Genomic DNA, 18,766 nt, shown 5'->3' on the forward strand with positions numbered 1-18,766 from the left:
TACTTAAATGTGTCTCCAATCATTTATCAGACATGCATGGTCTGATTTTGTTCAACGTTGGCACAAGCACAGTACATGATGGCCTACACATGCACCTCACATTATTTTATGATCTGATCATAGATGGCCAACTATTAGACCGAGCCATTTAAGTTAGAACCCCACCCCCCTCCCCCCCCCCCCCCCCGTTATCGAACACATACTCAACTATTTATCGGACATGCATTTACCAATCTTGTTAATACTTGGCACACAGATATTGAATGATGGCTTACATATGTGCATCATGTTGTTTCCAGATGAGATCCAAGATGGTTAACTGGCTGCCATTTTGTTACATAAATGTGTCGCCAACCATTTGGCTCTGCATATCACCAACATGGCGTCCATATGATTTTTTAGGTTACAATTGTGGAAGGAGTCAGACAAGCTGTCCAACCAATTGGTGGAAAGGAGTGTTACACATAGCCAGACGAATGAACAGACAAAGAAGCAAATTATTACATAGATATTAAAGGATGCACTGTGAGTTTACAAGGTCAGCAGTTCAAAACCAACCATGGCCATGTTATACCAAAGACTTAGGTTGGCATCAATTGCATCAGCTTGATGGTCCTAATTGCTTCCTTCTGCATTTGCATTTCTTGTCAGGGAACTCATGTTGATATAATCTCTTTCATTCAAATTAGCTTTTATCTGCTTGTATTTTATAATCTACTAAAGTAGTGAATCCACTATCAATGTTTTTTATTTAATTCATAGACCAAGAAATGCACGCATCAACAAAACATTAACAACCCCCATTGCGATCGAAATTAATAACTGCTACACAAACGTACAAACAGTTCAACAAATTGCACTCACTATGTACCTTTCGCATGGCTTTGAAGTTGTTGGATAGTCAGTCCAAAATGATTGAAAATATATAGTGATACCGCTTTGTATTTTGATATCAAGAAATGCACATAAAAGTAAAGGTTATTCCTCCATGTTACACAACAAGTCGTATGTGGATGTGCTTGGGGGCACTTGCTGAGAAACCCTATCTGATAATGTACTATTTCTCGACTTATAAACCATTCGACAATGTTCATGGAAAAGTAATCACATCTCATTGGCTTTGCTGGGAGGCATTAGTAAATGGTACCATGCGAAGAATGTCTCCATTAATGCATAATGACTTGTTTAAAATGTCTGTTTAAACATTTTTGGCTGCAATGGTGCACTAAATAAAACATCATTAACTAGGAGGGCACTCGGTCGAGCACATACCTCTGCCACGTCGAGCCTGATCCACGAGAACATATCGGGCCCAACATAAATTTGAAATATCATTCCATATATCGGTTTTGGCCCTATCTCTCAATGGCGAATAATCACTTTAAAAAATAAATAATCCTCTTATCCTGATCCGGATTCGGATCTTCACCAAAATTGAAGCAATTCTTCCAAGTCGCACACCCAACGTTTTCACTAAGTTTCGTCCGAATCCGTCCACAACTTTTTGAGATATCCTGCACACAGACAAAGAAACAAACAGACAAAGAGTGAAAACATAACTTCCTTCACCTTTGGTGGCGGAGGTAAAAATGCAATTTCAATTGCTACTAGTCTGGCCAGAGATACTGCAATGGGTGTATGTCATGGCTACCCTCATCCCATCCATAATTGCTGTGCACATTTGGTTTATAGAACGCAAATGAGACCATTGGATAGAGAATCAGAGGCAAAATGCTGAATTATGGAAGGGCAGAAGGAAACTAACCTCAATTACAATATATTTAGAATTTCTGGACATGGTCATGATTAAATTTTTGCTTCACATTCTCATTCTGCCTCCTCATTTTCTCTTTATAAGGGGTGACACACTAATGGTACCAAGCTGTTGTTGCCACACCTTTTGTACGATCCTCATTCACTGCCCTCTATCCCCCAACCAACTCTCGACACTCTCCCTGCACCCCCATCTTGCTTACATTCATCCTCATGCAATCTTTCCATCTCAGCCGAGGTCTACCTTTTTTCCTCCCACCTTGCTCCATCAACCCATCCACTTTCTTTGCCATTCTCTCTTCCTCTTCTCTTCTTCACATCTGTATTTGAGAAAAAAAAATACACCATTAGGAAACAATTTCAACTTTTGGTTCATTTTTAGCAAACCTGGAACGTAGATCATGAGAGTTTATGGGATGGCACATCATCCATCAGTGAGTCAGTGAGTCAGTCTGTCCATCCACAAAAACTTGCAACTTCTTTGAAACGACACACACACACATTTCCGATGAAACTTCACCACAACCTTCATCACCGGTGGTGTCCCAAAGTTTGCTCACGACATCAAAAATATCAGGGTGTGATTGGGTCTTTGGAGGGAGTTTAGGGGGTGGGGGGGGGAGTTTCCCCCCAAAATATGTATTTGCTTTCCCGTCAGAAACTACACACACAAATTTGATGAAACTTCACCACAACTTTCATCAACCGTGATGTACTAAAGTTTTTTCACGACATAAAATTTTTTTGGGGGTTTAAGGGGACCTATGGGGGAGGGTGTGTGTGGGTGTGTGTGTGGGTGTGGGGGGAGTTGATCCCAAAAAATAGGTATTTTCTATAACATTGGTCCATTTTGCTGATTCTGTCCCACGTTGACTTCTTCCTTAGTACAATTATTCTACCAGGTGAGCGCCAGGGGTTGTCCCCTATTTTCAGTCACTTTTGTGGAAGCAGCTCTCCCTTGTCATTAGGGGAGGGTCGGTGATTATCAGTGGAATGTCACATGATCTCCAAAAGTCTTGAGAAAAGACTACTAAGGAGTATCACTGAGTTCATGAGCTCAAAGCTTGGATCATGAGAACTCGAGGAAGTTCCGTTTTTGTAGATTACGATGAGCACGTGATGGTGTCTTGGAGGTCAGAGAATGGACGTGATGTGTTGGATGCCCTTCATATACGAAGAAGACCATTCACGCACAACATGTGAACTACCTGATAATTCTTTTTTAACATTGTAGAAGCTGATAGGAATGATTTAAGACAAGGTGAAAGAATGTAAGACATTAAGTGTCACCAAATCTCCTGGCCCCATTTGCATTACATGCGGCCTATCAAGGCAAACGGTCCTATTTCGAGATCTTGTCTCCTCTGTAGGAGCTACTGATAGTTAAATGCTTTTAAAAAGGCATAATATTTATTGCATGTGACACGCTTTTATGAATCGAAGTTGTTACTAAAACTTCAAGATGTACATCAAATTAGGACGGTGTTTTTAATGCCACAATATAGTGCACCATGTAATAATGAATTGGTTGCTCAATGAACAGTTCACACGAGGAATGAAAAGTTAATGAGGTAGCAAACTATATCTATCATTATCTTAATGCTCGGCAAGGTTTGAACTCCAGTCATTACAGTCACTCAAGCTTAGTGGCTGCATTAACTACGTCGTTCGGTGAGAGAGCTGCTTCAGGAGTCTCTCAAGCGGAGCGCTGCCCGAAGGTGGGTGCAATACTGGTGCAGTCGCCGCATGGTAAGGAAGACACTGTGTGGTTTGCTCTTACGTTTGCATGTGGTAGCCACAGCAAGAATTTGAAATGTAAACATGGTGACAAATTTGTTACTCCTCGTCCAAGAGACACAATGGAATCTATAAAATCCAGCAACAGTTTATCGTCGCAACTCGCATCGACAGTCGAACCATATTGGACTGCGCAAAGATTAGTGTGCTCCACCATTCTGTCAGGACCTCCAAGAATCGGGTTTCTGATATTTAGATGATATAAAAGCAGAATGGCTGTCTCATTGTTTTTTTTATCTCCACCACCGATGGTCGACAGAGGTAATGTCTTCACCCCGTCTGTCTGTTTGTATGCATGTGAGCAGGATGTCTCAAAATGTTGTGGACAGATTCGGATGAAATTTGGTGGACAGGTTGGGTGTGTGACAAGGAAGAATTTATTATATTTTCCAATTTATTCTAACAGCCTGGATCCCGATCTGAGAATTTTTTTATGTGATTCTTCACTATTGAGTGATAGAGCTAAAAACGATATATAACATATCTGAAAAGTTATGGAGGGATTTGGATGAAACTTAGGAGTGTGTCAAAGACAAATTGATTCGATTTTGGTGAAGATCCAGATCCCTATACGAGAAAAAATTTTAAATTTTTTAAAAGTGATTCTTCACGATTGAGACCTGGGGCCAAAAACGATAAACATCACAATATTTCCAAACGTTGTGGACGAGTTAGGACAAAAGTTGGTGGAGGAGTTGATTAGGTGACAACAAGAAGCTGATTAGATTTTGGTTCAGGTGCAGACGAAGATACAACCTATCAGTGGGATATAAAACCTAAACTGTTTAGCCTTGCAGAGGTACATGCTCGACCAGTGCCATTCCAGTTTGTATTGTCTTTGCGTTGGTAGGATGGCCTAGAGCACTAAAGGCACGCACAATGACATCTGAGCTATCTAACCTGAGTTGGAATCCCAACCCAGCTATAAACTGTTATCGTGGCGTTCCCCAGGCAAGGCGACATCAATGTGTTTGCCGTCTCTCGGACAGACATTAAAATGAGCATCCCATCTGCTCGTGTAAGTTGGTGGACGTTAAAATCCCACGGTGTCCTTCGTGAAGGGTAGGCGATACGAATTACTAATTGCTGCTCGAACCTTCAAGGGGCACTTTGTCAGCGGTGCAGCCACCCTCCCAGCAATGATGCAACGAGCAGCCACATGCTGCATAGGAATGCTAATGATTTATCGTTTTTATAACATGACGAAACGACATAAATTTGATGTATCAGCTGCAAACCGCAACTGCTGCTGTAGACTTAACTATCTCTACTCGATATACCGATGGAGACATGTTAGCATAAATTAAAGTTCTCTCATCATATCCAACACTCTACAGGAAGGTGACTAAGAAGACAACCAAGGACACATTTTGTCGATGTTAACGCACACGTTATGTTATGCTCCTGAGTGCAGTTCCACAATTCCGCTGAATTATTACCTCCACCACCAAAGGTGAAGGAGGTTATGTTTTCACCCATCTCTGTCTGTCTGTTTGTTTGTCTGCAGGGTATCTCAAAAAGTTTTGGACGGATTCGGATGAAATTTTGTGGACTGATTCGATGTGTGACAAGGACGAAATGATTCGATTTTGGTGAAGATTCGGATCCAGATCCGAGTACTAGATTTTTAAAAGTGATTCTTCACCATTGAGATATTGGGCCAAAAAGGATATACAGCACGATATCTCAAAAAGTTGTGGACGAATTCGGATGAAACTCGGTGGATATCTTGTGTGTGTGTGACAAGGACAAATTGATTCGATTTTGCTGAAGATCCAAATACGGATCTGGATACGAAAATTATTTAATTTTAAAAGTGATTCTTCACCATTGAGAGACAGGGCCAAAAATGATATATAGCATGATATTTAAAAAATCTATTGAGGCCGATATGTTCTTGTGGATCAAGCATTATGGGGCAGAGGTATGTGCTTGACCAAGTACCCTTCTAGTTCTTATATTGGAATGCAAAGGCGTAACGTTTAATATGGCCTTGGCCACACAAGCCAATTGCCTCCACCAACTTGAAAACATTTTTATTTTATTTTCCATATTTATTGAAAACCAGCTCCACCTGCATAACCAAGGCTGATCTATGGAAACAATGCAGAAGAAGGTTGCAGAATCTCATTTCCAACAATGTGCCAATGAAACATTAGCCCCATTCGGAGCCAACATGCCAGTGTGTTATATTCTGTCATTGGCATGTTCCAAAAGAGATAGAGACCCTTTTACTGGGAATGCAACATTAAAACAACATCATGCACTCAAACAAGTCTCTTTGAATGAGTGCACAAGCGCAGTTTGAAATGAGCAGTGCATTTTACCGGAACACAATCACGACACATTGTAATCAGCAATGTAATGCAAGGAGCACACAACTGCTCCACTGTTTATATCGCCGGGTTGGGAAGCATACATCCATTGTACGACCTTGGCAGCCTGTACTATTATAACTTAGAGGTGTTTACAATGGTTGGTGATGCCTTGCTCTATGTCACAATGGCACTTTCATTGCGCCTTAATTGGCTGAAAGGTACAAATAAAATATATATATATATATATATATATATATATATATATATATATATATATATATATATATATATATATATATATTGTTCTAAAAAAGGGAGAAAGTTTACTGTCCCCATCACTCCAGTCCCCCAACTCATACATTTCCATTTCCCACCTTTACCTTCAGTGCCATCTCCTTCGAACCTCTTTCCTCTTTATCTCCTTCCTCGTCTCCTTCCAATCTCCGACCCTTTTTCTCTCCTCATTTTAAGTCCACTTATTGTCCAGTTTCTCACCTCTCTCGTTCATCCCTGTTTATTATTTACCCATTCCTCACCATCTCCCCAACCCATGGTTTTTTGAAGATGACTTCTAACTTAATGCTTACTAGATATTTTCTGATAAAAGCTCTGATTGATGTTTTCAAAGTTATGATTAAAAAATCATAATTTGTACTGTGCATCACATCGTCATTACAGAGGTCAGATTATATATCATTAAAGTGTATGGGTTCCAATCTCCAGAGATGTATTTTGTTGAAGGAATCTTTTTTAAAATGTCTTGAATCAAGGTCAAGTTTCAACTTTCCAGCTTTACCCAAGGGTCCAAGCTTGTGTGGTGCGTGACTCAAATCCTGCCTGGTGAATCTACAAGCTCATGTTTAACCTCTGCTTTGGACACGGAAATAACGGTGGTGTGGGATTGGAGGAAGAGTGAAGGACAGGTGTGTTTCATGAGCATCGATCTCTTGTAGAAGCCAGAAAACAGCAATTACATGCCTCAGTGGGTGTCCCCCTTTTTTTGGCAAAGAAAGAAAAACGTGTAGGCAATAGCTTTGATCCAAAGGGAGATTTCACATGGACACGGTTTTGTACCTGCAGAGATATCTGTGCCATCTTCTCAAAACGTAGACAGATATGGCAAAGCAATCTGCAGACACGGGGCACAAACAACTGGACATCTCAAAGCCATTCTGGTGTGTATAGCCCCCTTCAAGTGTGTTTCCTAAATGCAGGCAAGTGATGCAGACTGAACATCACATCATGACTTCTGACAATCAGACTGACAAGACATCATGACTTCTAACAACCCTATGCCCAAACATGAAATTACATCGTTATACTTCTCTTTTTCTTATTTTTTAACAGTTACCATTATCCCACCTTTCCTGGGGGGTCGACTGGGGGAAGCTTTGACCGAGTCTTCACAAACCGAGCTGTTAGGACAGTAACAAGTACTCTCCACAAGCAAACCAACCAGTGAATGGGGGAGAGTGTTAATGGGATGTTCATCACAGCCTTTTTAGACCTCGAGGGCACTCCCAACTTTGCAAAGTTGTTCAACTTGCCAGGCCTGACGTTCAACTCGTTAGGGCAGGAATTTGGAATTTGGCCATAGTGCCAGTGATTGCTCGCCTACTCCTTGCGAAGGGCACCATGGGAGCTTTTACATCCTCCAACGAATGCTGGCAGACGGGATTCCTGTTTAACGTCCTTCCGAGGGACAGCACACTTATTGATGAATCACCCTGTCTGTGAAACACCGGGGAAGACAGTTTATAGCTGGGTCAGGAATTGAACACAGGCGAGAGAGCACAGAGGTGAGTGTGTGTACCTCTCGGGCCTAGGCCATCTTATCAGCCCATCATTATGATACTTTTCTATCTTTGTTTAAAAAAATCTCGCATATAAGACCCGTCGCTTCACTGACGGAAATACCAATCTTTGCGTAATTGCTAAAAAAAAAAAAAACGGTTGTTTTTCTTTGTTGTAAAAAACATAAAATGAAAAAATTGGGCAAAAATAAAATTATGCGGTGTATACCAGCCTAGCAAGAAAGTCATTGTGCAAGGAGGGAGAATTTTTTTTTTTTTTTAGATGCTGAATTCCGAATAATATACAATTACACACCAAGAGGAACATCGAAAAAAAAAAAGTAAATGTTTTTTATAATTTTGATCTTCCTTAGTGTGTTTTTTTATGTTGATCTTCCTAATAAATACCCTGCACAGTCTTGAGAAGGACTTGGTGTGAGTAAACCCTTTCTCTTTTTAAGGTATTTTTTTCTTTGATTCAATATGGCTGCCAGACCACATGACCGATGACATAATCTTTATCAAACCATATTTCCCATGGGCAGTTGATCAATCAGTTAAATTTTGCATTGATCGGTTAAGCGGTTTCTCCTATGAAGATTTTCAAAGATTTTCCTTTGATCCAATAGGGCTGCCAGACCACATGACACATAATGGTCATATTTATCAAACTTTATTTCAGCCGTGACAAGAAATTTCTCCTTCAGTGGATTATCTTGACTGTGATGCAGACTATACAGGGAGGGAAACATAGGTTGCAACATCATCTGAGTAGTACGTACTGTATCTACTATATCCACAAAAATGCCAGTTGTAGTGCTATTATAGTAGAGTTGATGGAGCAGAGAACCCATGTCTGTGGTGGACACTTTCACGAGTTGTGAGAATCCTTTGGAGTACATAAACTCGAGCAATCTAGACGAGCTGGCTGTTGATAGTAGATCATCATTGAAGTCTCCAAGGCCAACAGTTGGCATTGCTTGATAGGGAATGGTGGAAAGTAATTGTTCAGGATGGGCAAGATTGTCATTAGAAGGTTTGGTTGTCGGTGAGATGAAAATTGAGGATTTCAGAAATTTAGCCTATGTTGACTGTTTGACCTCAAAAATAGTTGGTGGTTGAATTGAGTGACCAGATATAAAAAATATTGTTGAAATTTCAAGTCAATCAGATGAAAATTGACAATTTTAGAAATTTCGGCCAATGGTCACCTTTTCGCCAATGTTTACTTCAAAAATAATTGGAAGTTGAATTCAATGACCAAATGTGCAAATCCACTTCATATTTCAAGTCAACCAGTTGAAAATTGATAATTTTAGAAATCTGGTGTGTGTGTGTGTGTGTGTGTGTGTGTGTGTGTGTGTGTGTGTGTGTGTGTGTGTGTGTGTGTGTGTGTGTGTGTGTGTGTGTGTGTGTGTGTGTGTGTGTGAGTGTTTTGACGTTTTGACCTATATTGACCTCAAAAATAGTTGGTGGTTGAATTTAGTGAACGAATATGAAAATCCTGTTCAAATTTCAAGTCATTCAGATGAAAATTGACAATTAAAGAATTTTTTGGCCTGTGTTGACCTTTTCGTTTATGTTGACTTCAAACATAATTGGTGGTTGAATTCAGCGAATGTGATATGCAAATTCTCTTCAAAATTCAAGTCAATCAGATGAAAATTGACAATTTTAGAAATTCGGCCAACATTGACCTATTGGCTTTTGTTGACCTCAAAAACAATTGGTAGTTGAATTCAATCACCCAAAAGTGCAAATCATCTTCATATTTCAATTTAATCAGATGAAAATTGATAATGTTAGAAATTCGGTCTGTGTTGACTACAAAAAATAGTAGGTGGTTGAATTTAATGACCTGATATGAAAATCATGTTCAAATTTCAAGTCATTCAGATGAAAATTGACAATTTTATGAATTTTGGCCTGTGTTGAACTTTTGGCCTATGTTGACCTCAAAAATTAGTCGGTGGTTGAATCCAGTGACTTGATATGCAAATCCTCTTCAAATTTCTCGTCAATCGGATGAAAATTGAGGATTTTAGAAAATTGGCCAATGTTGACCTTTGGCCTATATTGACCTCAAAAGATTGACCGCTATATCACATGGTCATGTAACATATAGTAAAGTTTCAATTTCCTCCACTTAACAGTTTTCGATGTACGTTCAACAAAATTCAGACACGTACGATGTATGTCCGATGAATGTCCGACATACATGCGTACGCTACCGATCGCATAACCCTGCTTTTCGCTTCGCAAACGCAGGTTAAAAATTTTCGTCCTCCCTCCCCTCTTCTTTCGTTTGATCCAACTGTCTGGGGCACACATTAGTCAAAGGCCATGCTAGGAAACAAACTCAGAGATCTCCTCATCTCTGTGTGCACTGCAATTCCTAACATCTTGAGCAGTCCTTCCAATATGGGCTTTTCGTTTCGTCGGGTGAGCTGTGATAGCTAATTAATCTATGGGCAAGAACAAAAAGGATTCCTCCCAATCTTTCCCTCCCATGCAGGGATAATCAGTATCGCAATAATTGGCATTTGCAGTTTTGCCATGTGTGCCAATGTACCCATACACAAACCTTTCTTATTAATCTATTTCTTTATTTATTTTGTATCACAAACCTTCCTGGGAGTTCCCTGAATCCACTGTCGTTGGTTTCATTGAAATCCATCAATCTATTCTCAAGTTTTTCCATGACAAACAAACAGACAGACGTGGATCCTTTTATAATACAGTATAGATAAATATGTAAAGGCCCTGTCACACCTTGAAGATTTAGCCAGCATATGCCGACGTATGAAAAATTTGGCGAATATGCTGGCACACGTCGAATATGTTATGGGTAAGTTTGGAAAACGTTAAGAGCACTCTGAAGCAGGCTAAAGAACGCTGGCATACGTAGTAGTACGCCAAGCTCATCGACAAATTTTAAGCATGCTCAGAATTTTTCAACATATGCCAGCATATGACTCACATGTTCTGCATATGCTGGCCATAAGTTGTAGGCACGTTATGCGATCATTAACACACGTCGAGACACCTTACTTGTAAGTTACTCATAAGTCGAAATACGTCGAGGTAATGTTTAGCGTACCCGAAACTTATTTCTAACCTATGAGTAACGTGCTTTAAACCTATGTGTAACGTATCTCCAATGCATATTGATGTATGTAGACGAATTTGACATCTTCTGGACGACCACAGAACTTACTGAACATGTTTCTAACTTACAGCTACCATATAATGGCGTATTAGCAGCGTTTAGGGGAATTGGTATATAAAAATGGGCTTCACAGGAGGAACCTGTCAGTGTTCCAGACTCAATGGTTTTTTTTATTTTTATTTTTCTTCTGCATGACGGTGATGTTGACACTTCGATTTCTAGTGCGGTTATGATTTAAATCGTTGAGCGGCAGCCTATTAATAGGCTACGCCACGTGATCGTCGGCGATACGCTTCAGCGCGCTATGCATAAGTTAGACTATCGTTGGGCATAGGTTGTGAGTTATCTATAAGTTATCGAAACGTTCTGTGTACGTTACTAATACGTTATGCATATGTCCAACTCTTTATTATACGCCCAAAACTGAAAAAAACCATCAATAGTTCAGCGTACGCCAGCGTTTTAGATACATTTTGATACGTTGCCAAACGCTGGCTAAAACGTCAAGGTGTGACAGGGCCTTTAGGTTTTTGACAGTCAGAAAAATTCCCTCATCTTCAAACATTCATCATGCTTCTATTGTTTTTATTTTGAAGAGATCTCTGTCGGATGTTTTGAATTCGAAATAAGTGAATAGTATGGAGCCACGACTCTTGATTGTTTGCTTTTTACTTCGTTTTTCTCTTCCCACTCATTGCAATTTTAGAGTTCAGGAGGCTGTACCCTGTCTGTGAATAAGAAATTAATTCTGCATGTTACCTAATCATACCGCATTGACATCATGTATAAGAATCATGTACAAAGCTAAAAAGTATGCGCACTTGCCTTAGAGCTGTCCAGCTTGAGTTTGAATCCCGACCGAGCTATAAACAGTCATCTTGGTGTTTCACCTGTGGGACTAGGGATCGATGTATGCGCCATACATTGAAGGATGTTAAGCGAGACTGCGAGAGGATCCATCTACAAGCACGAGTTGGTGGACATTATCTCCGGCACCCTGGAACACATATTACAAATTCTTGCCCTAACTGCTGGAGAGCCAAAGACAAACCAGGCAGCATAACCAAAACATGTAGAATAACCACACTACCTGGCATAACCAAACCACCCAGCATAGCCGTACTACCCAGAATAGCCACACGACCAAGCATAACCACACTACTTGGCATAACCAAACCACCCAGCATAACCAAAACAAGCAGAATAGCCACACCACCCGGCATAACCAAACCACCCAGCATAACCGTACCACCCAGCATAACCACACTACCTGGCATAACCAAACCACCCAGCATAACCAAAACATGCAGCATATCCATACTACCCAGCATAACCACACCACACAGCATGACCAAAATATGCAGCATAACCATACTATCCAGCATAACCACACGAACCAGAATAACCACACTACCTGGCATAACCACACCACACAGCATGACCAAAATATGCAGCATAACCATACTATCCAGCATAACCACATGACCCAGCAAAACCACACTACCGAGAACAACCAAACCACGCAGCATAACCAAAACATGCAGAAGAACCACAGTGCCGAGCATAACCAAACCACCCAGCATAACCGTACTACCCAGCATAACCACACTACGCAGCATAACCACACGACCTGGGATAAGCAAACCACCCAGCATAACCAAAACATGCAGCATATCTATACTACCCAGCATAACCGCACTACTCAGAATAACCACATTACCTGGCATAACCACACCACACAGCATGACCAAAACATGCAGCATAACCATACTATCCAGCATAACCACATAACCCAGCAAAACCACACTACCTAGAACAACCAAACCACCCAGTATAACCAAAACACGCAGTATAACCATACTATCTAGCATAACCATACTACCCTGAATAACCACACTACTCAGCATAACCAAACCACAAGGCACAACCAAAACATGTTGCATAACCATACTATCTCGTATAATCACACTACACAGCAAAACCAAACCACCCAGCATAACCAAACCACCCAGCATAACCGAACTAGCCAGCATAACCACACTACCCAGAATAACCACACTTTCTGAAATAACCAAACCACGCAGCATAACCAAAACACACAGCATAACCATACCACCCAGCATAATAACACTACCCAGAATAACCACATGACACGGCATAACCAAACCACCCAGTATAACCAAAACACAAAGCACAACCATACCAGCCAGCATAACCACACTACCCAGAATAACCACACTACCTGGCATAACCACACTACCAAGCATATCCAAATCACCCAGCATAACCAAAACATGTTGCATAACCATATTAGCCAGCATAACCACACTACCCAGAATAACGACACTACCTGGCATAACCACACTACCAAGCATATCCAAATCACCCAGGTAAAAAAAGGTTGCATAACCATACCATCCAGCATCATGATACTATCCAGCATAACCACACTTCCCAGTAAAACCACACTACCCAGCATAACGAAATCACCCAGCATAACCAAAACACACAGCATAACCATACTACCGAGGAAAACCACACGACAAAGAATAACCACACTACACGGCATAACTACACCACCTAGCATAACCAAAACACGCAGCATAACCATACTATCTAGCATAACCATATTACCCAGCATAACTACACAACCTAGAATAACCACAATACCTGGCATAACTAAACGACCTGGCATAACCAAACATCCCAGCATAACCATACTGCCCAGCATAACCATACTCCGCAACATAACTTCACTAGCTGGAATAACCAAACCACCCAACATAACCCAAAAACACAGCATAACCATACTACCCAGCATAACCACACGACCAAGCAGAACCACACAACCTGTCTTAACCAAAACACGCAGCTTGACCATACTATCTAGCATAACCATACTATCCACCATAACCACACTACCCAGAATAACCACACTACCTTGCATAACCACACTACCCACCATAACCAAAACATGTTGCATAACCATACTATATAGCATAACCATACTATCCAGCATAACCACACTACCCAGCATAACGAATCTATGCGGAATAACCAAACCACCCAGCATAACCGTACTACCCAGCCTAACCACACTACCCAGCATAACCACATGATCTGGAATTACCAAACCACCCAGCATAACCATACTACCCAGAATAACCACATGACCTAGAATAACCACACTACCTGGAGTAACCACATGGCCTGGCATAACCAAACCACCCAGCATAACCAAAACATGTAGCATAACCATACTATCCAGCATATCCACACTACCCAGCATAACCATACTACCCAGAAAAACCAAACCACCCAGCATAACCATACTGCCAAGCATAACCACACTTCCCAGCATAACCACACGATCTGGAATATCCAAACAACCCAGCATAACCAAAACATGCAGCACAACCATACCTGCCAGCATAACCACACTACCCAGAATAACCATACTACCTGGCATAACCAAACCTTCCAGCAGAACCAAAACATGCAGCATAACCATACTATCTAGCAAACCATAGTGTCAAGCATAACCACACTTCCCAGCAAAACCACACTATCTGGACTAACCAAACCACCCAGCATAACCAAAACACACAGCATAACCATACTACCCAGCATAACCACACGACCCAGCATAACCAAACTACCCAGCATAACCAAACCTGGAATAATATGCCTGGTGTTGGCTTAATGGTTTGGGTGGTGGACTTTGGATCCTTGGGTCCTGAGTTCAAATCCCACTCAGCTGTTGAATTAATATCAGGTGGGGTTAATTCGGCCTGTCATCCTCCAAGGTCGGCAAAATGAGTGCCAGCATGCTGGTATGCTTTGTCAAATTGGCGATCCGTCCAGGATTGTGCCCAATAGCCAAGGAGACTGCTTAAGCAGCACCAACGCTCTGCACAGAATATGGTCCTGATCTCCTCCTCCTCTCCAGCATAACCAAACCACCCAGCAAAACCAAACCATGCAATATAACAAAGCCATCCTCCACAACCAAACCACCCAGTGCAAACAAACCACCTAGCATATTCAAACCACCCATCATAACCCCCTGCCAAGAAACTGCTTCATTATAATCGACACGATGACAAGGATGATGACAATGACAATGATGAAAATCATAACATTATCACCCCCATGTCGTTAATCCACTCATTATGATTATGATGTGCAGGGATTGTGAAATTTATTAAGCAACCATCTATAGGGTAGGGGGAGGCTTGTAGCTGTTGTAGGGTTTGTTTCTACAATTAGCGGCACGAGTTTTTAATGGTACCTCAAGTTTCTTAGACCCCGAGGTGTACTAACCGTGTTGGGGTTTTTTTTTTCATTCTTCCTGCACTCCCAATTTACAAAATCTCCGAGCTTTATTTTAGAGCTGGGTCAGACTTTTGGAATGAAATTTTGCATCAATAATGTGAATAAAGACATGTGGGGTTAACTTAATTTTTGACCTTGTCCTTATTTAAGGTCATGACCTAATTATGGACATTTTAACATTTTTTCACCATAACTCAACTAAGGTTTGTCCAATGAGAATTACATTGGCCTCGCTGGATAGCTTAGAGCAAGGTGCATTTTTGATTCATTTTCATCATACCCCTGCAAGATAATTAACAATTTTTTTGATCATAGCTTGAATGATTTTCCTCAAATTGTCATGATGTTGAGTATTTTGGAGAAATTGTCAATAGAGACACGTTTTCTTAATTTACACTCTCTCACGAAATGTTGAAGGTCAAGGTTCATATGGCAGTCAAAAAAATATGACAATCATTGAATAACCAAGGGTAAATCGCAGGCAATCATCAAAGGTAAGCCGAGGGTGGCTTACCCTTGCCAATCAATTTGAGATTGCAGATATCGAGTTTATCTTTGCTATCCTTTTATACTTTCTGCTTTTTTTTTTCCATTCGTTACATATTAATGTTCTATTCAACTCTCCTTTCTAAAGATGTAATCCCAATTTCCATTTTATTTATACTTTTATTTTTAACATTGCTTCTTTCCATCTCCAGTAATAAAGTTATTGTGGTTTTAGAACCATTGTGTTCAGGATGTTCATTAAATTGAAGAGCTTTGCAATACGTTTCAGATTCCAAGCCCTTATTTTCCTGATATTATTAGCTGGTTGTGATTATGCTAATGTGATTTAAGATAAATTACAGGTTTGTTTTGATGTGACCACTCATTTTGGCATTGAGGCCCATAAGCAGGAATACCTGAAATGACCATGCTCTTTGGTCTCAATCACAGGATGCATGGATATCGGCTGGTTGTGGTGATGCCAATGTAATTTAAGATAAATTACAGGTTTGTTTTGATGTAACCACTCATTTTGGCATTGAGGCCCATAAGCAGGAATGACTTAAATGACCATGTTCTTTGGTCTCAGTCCCAGGATGCATGAGTATCCTTAATGACTACTCTTTGGCATACAGACTAAGGTGAATGAGTATTATTATGTCGATATAATTAGAGTGCCCGTTTCTGACTCTGATTTTATCTTTGAAGTAAATAATGTTTGGTTCTGTCACAAGATTATTATTAAAATCTATTTTTGATACAAATCATTTCCCAAATGGGTTTCAAAATGTTGCATCAAAACAGCAATGCTGTGGCACCTTGAATAGCCACACTTTTTAGTCTAAGGGCCAGTGTGGGCGAAGCAATTTTTGACTGAGGTTACATGTATGTGTTCAGCTTTGTCTTTTTTATTTTAAAAACCTCAATGTTTAATGAAAGTGTTTTCATAGATAAACAATGCTGTCCCAAATTGGTGCCGCTAAAGTGATGAAAATTCATTTGACCATTGCACACTATTGCTTTTAAATATCATCTTCTTCTTCTTCTTCTTCTTCTTCTTCTTCTTCTTTCAGCTGCTCCCGTTGGGGGTCGCCACAGCGGATCATCCATGTGATCTGCATAGTGATTTGGCACATGTTTTACGCCAGATGCCCTTCCTGACGCAACCCTGGTCGCCTCTTAAGACACAGGGATATGGTACACCTATTTTATTTTCACCGGGGTATACACGGGCCCAGTACACTGGTACTCATTTCGATGACCTCGGAAGGATGACAGGCTGAGTCAACCCCCTGGTGTATTAATTCAGTGGCCCAACGGGGCTTGAACTCAGGACCTTTTGGATCCCAAGCCGCTGCCCTAACCACTGTGCCAGCACCAGGCTTTGCTTTTAAATACATACATATATATACATATATATATATATATATATATATATATATATATATATATATATATATATACATATATATATATATATATATATATATATATATCAGGTCAGGTCAGGTATGGGAGCATGTGCCAGAACAGCGCGTCGCTGCGTCCACTTTCCGCCGGTACTCCAGGGGCCTCCGTCTGGCCATCCCCCAGGCAGATGCCAGGCCCATCCCCATCTCCTTGAGATGATGGTCAACCTGCTGCAACCATGAGGCACGTGGTCGGCCCACTGGCCTCCTCCACTCATGAGACTCCCTCGCTGAGAGAATCTGGTGAGCAGGATCAGCGTCAGGAAAACGAGCCACATGTCCATACAGCCGCAGCTGACGCTCACGGACTATGCAGGTAACAAATCTCATCCGAGTCTCTCTCAGCAACCACTCGTTGGATACAAAATCCGACCAGCGATAGCCAAGGATTCTCCGAAGAGACCTGGTACCAAAGGAATTAAGTCTCCGTCTCAGATCCTTGGTCAAAGTCCAAGTCTCGCACCCATAGAGCAAGACTGGAAGTACCAAGGACCTGAAGACTCAGACTTTCGTCCTCCCGCACAGGTACCGGCAGCGCCACACCCCATGATCCAGTGAATCCATGACTCCCCAGGCCCGACCCAGACGTCTATTGACCTCCGGCTCACAACCTGCGGAGACATGAATATCACTGCCAAGGTAAGTGAATCTATCCACGACCTCAACATCCTCACCACAAACAGTCACAGACAGGACAGCAGCATCCAAGATGTCACCGAAAGCCTGGATCTTAGTTTTGACCCAAGAAACCCGTAATCCCAACGGCTCCGACTCCTCATTCAGCATGTCGAGGGCCCCCAAAAGGATATCTAGGGTCTCCGCAAAGATGACTGCATCATCTGCAAAATCAAGGTCCGAGATCTTGACATTGCCAAACGATGCACCGCAACTTCATCTCTCCGACATCCTCCCAAAAATCCAGTCCATACAAGTGCTGAAAAGTGTGGGGGCAAGTACACATCCCTGACGAACTCCAGCAACAACTGGAAATAAGTCAGAGATGGTACCACCACACTTCACAGCACTCTCAGTACCAGAGTAGAGTTCAGACATCAGATCGATCAGTTTCGGTGGCACCCCACGAAGACCAAGAATCCTCCAGAGGACATCCCGATTCACTGAATCGAACACTTTACAGAGCTCAACATAGGCTGCAAGCAGCCCCTGCCGAAACTCTCGTCTGCCTTCGGTGAGGACACGAAGTGCAAGGACACGGTCAATCGTTGACCTCTTTGGTGTAAAGCCTGACTGCTCTGGACGCTGGTGCTCAAGCAGATGGTGGCGAACCCTATCAAGAATTATCCGAGCAAAGACCTTGCCCGGCACTGAGAGCAGCGTCACCCCTCGGTAGTTGTTGCAGTCTTGGTGATCACCCTTCCCTTTCCAGAGAGGGACAACAAGGCCCCTCTTCCAGTCAGTTGGGATGATGCCTGTGTTCCAGGCAGAGCACAAAACTGCATGCAACGACACGAGTGCAGCATTTCCACCAGCCTTGAGAAGTTCAGCATGGATGCCACAGATCCCTGGAGCTTTGCCCCGTTTCAACTGGTTCACCGCAGCCCGTGTTTCCACAAGCGATGGTGGACCACAGTTGATTCGAGGGTCAGCAACAGGGATTGCAACACC

General features: G+C 41.6%; 1 long non-coding RNA gene across 1 annotated transcript in view; it reads right to left on the reverse strand.

Moving 5' to 3' along the window:
- Positions 1-225: 225 nt before the first annotated feature.
- The window catches only part of LOC147020409 (uncharacterized), a 72,456-nt gene continuing 53,915 nt past the window's right edge, over positions 226-18,766 (reverse strand). Inside the window, exons 2-3 of the long non-coding RNA XR_015062085.1 lie at positions 2,018-2,093; positions 226-1,514 (exon numbers count right to left, since the gene is read on the reverse strand). This is a non-coding gene — a long non-coding RNA (uncharacterized LOC147020409). The remainder of the gene's footprint in view (positions 1,515-2,017; positions 2,094-18,766) is intronic.

The sequence above is a fragment of the Eptatretus burgeri genome, chromosome 9 (assembly GCF_056783735.1).
Source record: "Eptatretus burgeri isolate ZD-2024b chromosome 9, Ebu_testis_v1, whole genome shotgun sequence".
Taxonomy (NCBI): Eukaryota; Metazoa; Chordata; class Myxini; order Myxiniformes; family Myxinidae; genus Eptatretus; species Eptatretus burgeri.